This window comes from Lynx rufus, unplaced genomic scaffold (assembly GCF_022079265.1).
Source record: "Lynx rufus isolate CCGP_SWC_20201006 ecotype Redwood Valley unplaced genomic scaffold, mLynRuf1.p SCAF_10, whole genome shotgun sequence".
Taxonomy (NCBI): Eukaryota; Metazoa; Chordata; class Mammalia; order Carnivora; family Felidae; genus Lynx; species Lynx rufus.
The window spans coordinates 85,368,801-85,377,098 of NW_025814824.1; positions in this window are offsets into that span (position 1 = coordinate 85,368,801).

The following is an 8,298-nucleotide window of genomic DNA, read 5'->3' on the forward strand; positions in this document are numbered from 1 at the left end:
ATTTTTCATCAAGTCCTTTCCTTTGACAAAATGCCTCGGTTTTTCATTCCTGGCTGGTGAGATTCACTTCCAATGAGGCACCGTTTCCAGAAACGGGTCTTGGGCCTGATACTCCCAAGTATCTCTGGCTCCGTTAGACTTTCTCTGACAACATCCTGGCTTTCTTAGTGAGCAACAGTAAGCAGGCCTGATACCCAGGGAAGGGGCGGCCGGGTGGGGAGCACCACGGTCATAAAACAGAACCTCACAACGCAGCCAGTCGCGGGCACCAAAACCCCACTTTTCTTTCCTGTGGTAAAACTCACGCAATATAAAATGCACCATCTAACCATTGTTAAGCGTGCAGTTCCCTGGCCTTAAGTACGTTCACGTTGCTGTGCAACCATCCATCTGCAGGACGCTTTTCATCTTGCAAAACTAAAATTCCATACCCATTAAACAACTCCCCATATCCCCCGCCCTGTCCCCCCAGCGACCACTAGTCTACCTTTGTCTACGAATCAATCTGAATTCTCTAGGTACCTCCTGTATGTGGCATCATATAGCATCTGCCTTTTTGTGACTGGCTTATTTTGCTCGCTGTCCTTCAGGTTCAAACGTGTTAGGGCATGCACCAGAACTCCTGCCTCTTTAAAGCTCGATACCATCCCGTTGTACCCAAACCCTATTTCTGACATCCCACAGCTACTCAGCGACGTACGCAAGTAGATGATCACTTTCACAGATGCACATTACAATGCTCCCCTTCGAAGGGGCCACACAGCGCCCAGGAAGACACCCCATCTCACCCCCACCCCAGCCCCGCTTTGACGGCCCTGAGGGGAGCTGGGGATCTGGGGGTACCCCAGTCAGCCCAGGTCTCACAAAGATTCAAACCCAGCGCCAGTCTGCCTGCCAAGCCCCTACTGTCCTCACATGCCTCTGTCCTCGGAGCAGGGGCAGGGGCAGAACAGGCTCCTCTGCGCTCCGGGGGAAGGGCCTGGGATGGGAGGCGCGGTGGCCTCCAATGCAGTCAATCAAATCGCTCCCAAGCACCTACTGTGCGCCAGCAGTCCGCTCTCTGAGAGCTCACTGCCTCTGTCACCGCACGTCATTCCACCCTCCTCCTAGCTGCCCCGAACGGGACCGAAATCAAAGGAAGCTTTTGAAATAATCCTGTTCTGCCATGCCTTTTGTTCTTCTGAGGTACCATACGGTCCTTACGTCTAATTATCAAAATCCCACCCTCTCGAACTACCACTAATTTTCATCAAACGGGAAGGCTGTTCCGGTTACAGAGGAAACTACTGTCATCTCAGAAGATGCACACTGGAAATATCTAGGGCTAACACAGGAAACTTACTTTCAAAGTTAGAGCAAAAAATACTTGTAGATCTAGGGATCCCAGACGAGGCAAGTACGGTAAAATGTTTACATGTGGTGAATCCAGAAGGCCGGTATACGGGCATCTGTATACTCCTCTTTCAACTCTTCTGTGTGTTTGGGTGTTTTCGTAATAAAAAGTCTGGGGGAAAATCCTCTCCCTTTACTATGTCCCGCTGCACTCACTTCCTACAAATGTGACCCAAAGGTCAATGATGGGACACGAAAAGAACATTCTGCCAGGCAGACGAGCAGGTATGCCCAACCTTCCATCTTGTGATGGAGGCGTCACGTGGCCCTGCCCACGAGCTGCCCAAAGAGGTGGTTCAGATGGGAGCCTGAAGCCGCAGCAGGGGGACTCTCCCATCATACACCATGCCTAGGAACTCATAAGGACGATGGCCAGGGCTGTCATCGGACACCAAGTAGGAGGTAATGTCCGCAGTTTTCTCTCCCCGCGGCGTGGCCACACTCTGGGCTGTCCCCATCGTCTGTGAAGTGTGTGACACAGAACCTGTTGCTCATCGGACTCAGAAACCCCTCTACGAGCGCAGGCACCACACCCACCTCACTCGCCGCGGTCTCCGGCCCAGAGCCCGGCACAAACCGGGTGCCTGATGGGATGAACTAAAGCTTACGACTGAGGTTCTCTTTTCACAAGTTACAATAAAGTCGAGGGCCTTCCTCACAGCTGACCACAGACGGGGGTGAGGGGCTGGGAGGGTGGGCATTGGGCACACCTGCTGCCCGTCTTTCTGAGCAGCTGCCGTGGAAGGTAAGCAGGCGGCAGGCCCGAGGAGTCTCGACCGGAACGCCTAAAGAGCAGACACCTGGGATCAGGGGAGGAGAAAAACAGGTGAGGCCAGAAGATAGGGGTGGTGGCACACCAGCCCCTAGATCAGCGACAGACGTGACCTGGTCAGAACTGGGGATCCAGGTGAGCCTCCCCAGAGCAGCCTCTGAAACCAAGCACTCTCCCATGGGAAGGCCCTGGGGTGGGACAGCCTTCCTCTGGCCACTCAACGTCTGCCAGCCGGTAAGGGGGACCGGAAGAGGGGGGGCTCCCTCTCTGACAAGGGGGAACCACCTAAGAGGGTGTGTTTTGTAACCATTAGAGATCACAGAGAAGCACGCTGGGCTGGGGGTGGGCCTCCTGGGGCCCCGGGTGGCCAGCAGGCAGCCAAGAGGGACCTAGGGTGCCAGGTTCAATGCTCCCTTCCCTTCTAGAGATGCTGCCCAGGGCAGTCAGGGCTCAGGGAGACCTCTGGACACCTGGAGGTGGCAGGGACCTCTGAACTGGGGACTTGCTGACTTTGTGGCTGTGGCCTTACAGAAAGCCCATCACGGGTAAGAAGAAATGAAGGAGGAACTGTGCAGGTAGAAAACTGGTTTGTCCACGGGCATGCGAGAGGGCCAGCTGCGGTCCCTGCCCCTTTCACAAGGCCAAGAGTTAAAAGCTGGACTGTGGGAGAACAGATTCAGTCCTGTGCTGACCCCGACCAGCAGCAAGCCACCTAGATCCCGGAGCCTCCCTTTGCTCTTCTGTGAAAGGGGCACAACAGTGCTACTGTAGTCAGTGGTCCTTGTCAAAAGACCTGGCACAGTGCCTGGCCCAGAGTGAGCGCTCAGTGAGGGGTGAGTGTTATTATCACGGCCGCTGTTATTGCGGGCCGTGTGCGCTCCCCACGCCAGCGAGCTCTGTGGCTGCTGGGATTTGCAGAGATGCACTTTACACAACGCTGATCCCCAGGGCCGGCAGACACAGCGTGACGGCAAGTAGGTCTCAACACTGCATCCAAAGCCCCCTCCTCACCCGCTGCCTGTGTCCGAGGTCAGCCTTCCCAGTCCAGGGGCTGCCATCTCCCTCCTCTCCCCCCACCCCAAGCCCCGGCCAGGAGATAGGATGGCCCGTGTCCCCCCCCCCCGAGGACGCAGGCCAGAGACTTGGCCTTGCTGTTTGCCACGAAACAGCAAAACCACCGCAGGGTTCAAAAGGAAAACCTGGTAACTCGTCCCAGACGGTCCGTCCGCTTTATCAAAGCTGATTCCAGGGAGCAGCGTCCCCACCGGGAGAGGCCACAGCCTCATTAGAGAGTTCTGGGAACGTTGAAATGACCTGGCCGCCGCGCGTCCCGGGACAATTAGGACCGTCCCTGGGCCTTCAAAGGCGAGCGCCGTGTGCGTGCGCGCGTATGGGTGTGCGTGGGCGGGGATGTGCGTGTCTTCTTGCTTTAGTGCTTTTTGGCTGTTTTTCTCTTCTCGGGTTTCGCCCCCGTCAGCACCGGCTCCGTGCGTGTCCCAGCAGCCCCGTCTCCGACCCCCGGGACACCCCCAGAGGTCCCAGACCTGGCAAAACCTCCCCGCATGTCCTTGGAACAGGCCCCAGGACGCCGCCCTGAGACACCCAGCTCGGCCAAGAGATGGGAACCATGCCAGCTCTCTGGCCAGTTCCTTCTGCTGCAGCTCCCCCATCATGAGTCCAGAATGCAAACTATTCCCCCACAGCAAACTCCCGGCTCTGGTTTCCGGATGCCTCCCTCCGATGCTGCAGTCTAAGCCGAGATTCTTCTCCAAATCCCGAAGAGCACCTCCCCCGCCCCTTTCCTGTGGAATGTTTCTTACCCACGTCAGGAGGCATAGGCAGGGACAGTAACACGTTCCTCCGCACCCCTGGACGCTGTCGGGGCCTCAGTTTGAGAGGCGTCGTGCCGTCCGGAGACGCGGGCTCGTTTTGGGAATGCCCCCCCCCCCAAAACAGATCCAGGCCACGCAACACGGGCCTGCCCAGTCCTGCCAACGCTGCCGCCCATAGCCCAGGCCCCTGGCACCATGGAAGTTTCCTGTAATCGATGACTCCACTTGTGAGACGCAGATTCTGACATCGGGCAATTATTGGAGGGGATCCGCATGTTGCTTTAAGTGAGAAGGCAAATTCTAGATACTTTTGTCATAACACCAGAGGAAGCAGGCGCAATATTTGCAAAATTGGAAACAGCCTTGGGTCTCAGCCCCTCGCTGATGGCACTCAGGTATTAATCCATTAAGGCAATCAAAAGAGCTTAAATAAAAGTCTGAAGCCTGCAATATACATGTCCATGAACAAGCGGTAAAACTTCCTGAAAAGGTGATTTCAAAGCCATATTGCCCACGCTTGGCAAATTGCATATTTAATTATTTTGTCAGTCCCTCTTTCTCCTCTAATCTTTGGGGAAAATGCCCTGAGACATACGAAACCAGTTAGGATAATTAAGGTACGATGGAATTAGGTGTCGGCTGATTTCTCAGAAAGATGCCATCCTCTAACCTGGTATGAGATGTGTGCAGGCCCCAAAAAGCAGTAACGTCTGTAATGTCTGCCTTTCTATGGAAAGATCAAAGGTCTTTTGCCCCTTTCAGGATGTTTGTAGAATTTGTTTCCCAATTATCCCACATTTGCGCACTGGGACATCCTAGTTAACTCTTTGATGGCACCTCTGGAATTGGGCCGTAATTGACATCAAGCTGCACCTCCAGGCTCCAGGCTGGGGGCCAAGGTTCTGATCTGGAGTCTATGCTCCTAGAGGAAAGAAGATGGATGGAAGATAGAAAGGGGGTAAAGGCTGAGGTTTGGGTCCCTTAGAGCCTGGCTGCCACATTCACTCAGTGATGAAGGACTCTCCATTATTCAGACTTGGCTGAACACTGGTAAACTCCTCTGCTGTCACTCTGGTGTGAATTTGGGCTAGGATTTGGTCTTTGCATAGTTTTGCCGTCTTAAGATACAGACACTGAATACACTCAACATGTTATTTTCCCACATCAGGATATTTCTTCTTGTCCAGAAAGAGGTTAAAAAGGGAGAAAGCCATCAAATATTTTGGAAAGGGGAGAAAAAGTCATCAAGATTTGAAGTTTTAGTTATGGCAATTTGAACCTAAATGTGATTAGGATAGTATGCCGAGGTATAAAGTCAAATGCTAAAAAATTGTAAAGAAAATATGAAGACTTTTCCTAGCACGTATTTCTTTTACTTTTTCACTATTTCTTCTTTTCAGGTCTGTCGGTCTTTCTGGACTCTGCAAATATTTTTTTCCCCGACTGCTTAGTTCAAATAATTTGTCTTGAACATCTTTGTCTTAGGTTAAGAGAAAGGGAGAAAGAAAAAGACAGACCTAAATATTTATATGCCAATACAATGGCCCTCCTGGAAATAATTTTTTGAAAAAGCCCTCAATAATTTGAAAAATGAAATACCATGGACTCAAGCAATCACATCCTAAGAGCTGCCCCAAGAACCTGTGGTGGTCCTTTACCCTTTTCTTACCTTCCATATTATCCCTTAAAAATCCACCTGTGTCCCAGCAAATTTTTAATCAAGGAGATGAACTCCCAGAGCATCAGAGGGAAAAGTTTCCCTTAAGGCAGCTGTTTTCCATATTCTCACAGAGGACCCAGAAATCACAGAGGCAGCCTGTCGGCACTGCCGCGTTCTCTACAAACAACGAACTCAAAAATGACTCGTTTCCCAAGTAATTTTCATTGTGAAGAAGCCCCCTACAAAAATACATACTGAAAGAAAAATAGCACACGGAAACGCATTTTCTACTCTTTGCAACAGTAAAGGGGTGATTACGGTTTCTGGCGTTTCCAAATGCTAACAGCAAGTGCTTCTAACCCGGGTTCCTGCTGCCTTAAAAATGCCCTGGAAGGTTCTGCCTAGGAGGGAACAGGCACCCCAAGCTGGGGAAAGGGCCCTAGAGTTGTCAGATTTAACAAGATGCAAATACATACCAAAAAAAAAAAAAAGCACCAATTAGTATTTCAGATAAATCAGAATTTTTAGTATAAATGTGTCCCAAATATTACACTGGACATACTTATACTAAAAAATCATTCCTTGTTTTCCGAAATCCCATTTGCAAAGAGCACTCTGTATTTCATCTAACAACCCCAGCCCTGGGTTCCAGATGGGATACAGGAAGCAGAGCAGGGACATCCGAGTTTTCCCACCCAGAAGCAGAATTGCGTCCATCGAGAAAACACCGTTTGGGGTTGCGTCGGGAACAATGCTTGGCTGCCATCATCCTGCCGTGTGACTCCCACGGACCTGTCTCAGTACCCCGGTTTTCTCATCCAGGGGTTGGGGGTTGGAGTGAGGTCTGAGGTTTGCAGGCAGGAAGCTACTAGCTCTATGCCAGCCCTCAGGGGGCTTGGTGGCATCTCGCCTAGCCCTCCCTACCCAAGCCCCCGTGTCCCTGATCAGAGGGAGGCAGCACCAGGCTGCTGATCACCCAGTGAGAAGACAAAGCCTTTGCTTAGGGCACCAGCTGAACACGGACACCCAGGAATTTTAGCTGAACTGTTTTAAAGCACCAATGTACTCATTGTGGGGAGACCTGGCACTTTGTAGGCCTTCCTAACACTGCACAGTTTGGTGCTGTTTTATTTTGATAAACCGTGGGAGTTGGGGGGGGGTGCAATCATGACAATTTAGGGGTTTTGACAGCTGAAGGTCTTGACTTCTGGGTCTGGCGGTCCCTGGCCTATGTGGGTTCAGGCCTTCAAGATACAGGGGTTCTTGAAGGGGTTCCCCCAGACCCCTCACTGCTCAGTGAGCTTCGGGAAGTGACCTCAGAGGCTCCTGTTGGAGGCTTGCGATCTGAGAATGCCAGCCCTGCTGGGGTGATCAATGCAAATCATGTCCGTAGGGGAAGAGGGTGCGGTTCTTCAAGGCCAACCTTCCATATTCTCTCTCTCTCTCTGGCCCCAGGCCCCACTTAGGAGCTGCCGTCCTGTTTCTTCTGACAGCGCCTCAGAGGACTGCCCTCCCTTCGGTCCAACTATTCCCTCAGCCAGTTCTTTCTCCTATCCCCCCTAATTCCCTCCTGCTGTAGAAGCTCTTCTGGTCCTGCTGAGCCTCCAGGGGGACAGAGAACAGCTGGTCAGCATCTGGTGCTCTCCATTAGCCAGGGCCCCTGCCCCCTGGGCCTTCCGCTCCCCGGGCGGAATAATCCCGCTTCCTCTAACCTTTTGGCTGGGTCCCGAGCCCCAGGGCTTTCATCATGTCCAGTGCGGCCTCTGATGCCCCTCCAGGCTCCTTAGCCCTCCTACGGCTTCTGCTGGGCCAGGCCAGGCTGACCGGCTAGGGCTGGGTCAGGGGGTGAATGACCCCCGCTCTCCTCCCAGCCCAGAGAAGTTGGGGGGGGGGGTGGAGGGGCAGCTGTGTCTAGGGGAAGGAGGCAGAGGTCAGGGCCATGCCAGGTTCTCCCACTGCCAGGTGAGCCAAATTTTTTCGTCTAGAAATTGGGGACCCTATGATCTCCCTCGAAGGTTTGGTGGGAGGACACCAGCAGGGCATATGGGTAGAGCCCTTTGCTTCTGTTCCAGGCCATCCTGAACTCCTCTTCCTCTGTTGGGTGATTTGGGGCCAGTAACCTTGCCTCTCAAACCTGAGCTTCCTCACCTATAAAGGAGCAGTTAGGAAATTCTGGAGAGCAACCTGCAACGTTCTTGGCCCTGCCCCCACAGCAAGAGCTCAGAAATGTTAGGATGTGTGTCGTTGGTGGGTGCTGTGAGCAGCGACAGTATCATTATTTGTCATCCCAGACCAGAAGCGTGCACGTCCCAGAGGCCCAGCCCTGCCTCCCTTCGCAGTCCTTGGTTGCGGGCCTGTCGGACTCTGCTGCCGCCCCTGGCTGGGAAGCAGGGGTCTGCAAACACAGTGGAGTTAGCTTTCCCGCCTCAGTGCTCCCAGAAAGACTTGAGGAATCTCCCCTTTCCAAAAGTTTCCGTGGCCTCAGTGTGGTGCCTCTACAGGCCCTGAGGGTCAGAGAATGGCTGAATCTGGTGGTCCTGTCCCTTCCCTCCCTTGGGGTGAAGTGTATGTGCCCCCAAGCCAGCATGGGCACCGAGCCGGCAAGGTCAGTGCTGCTGAACTCCAATGCTCAGCATTTACAG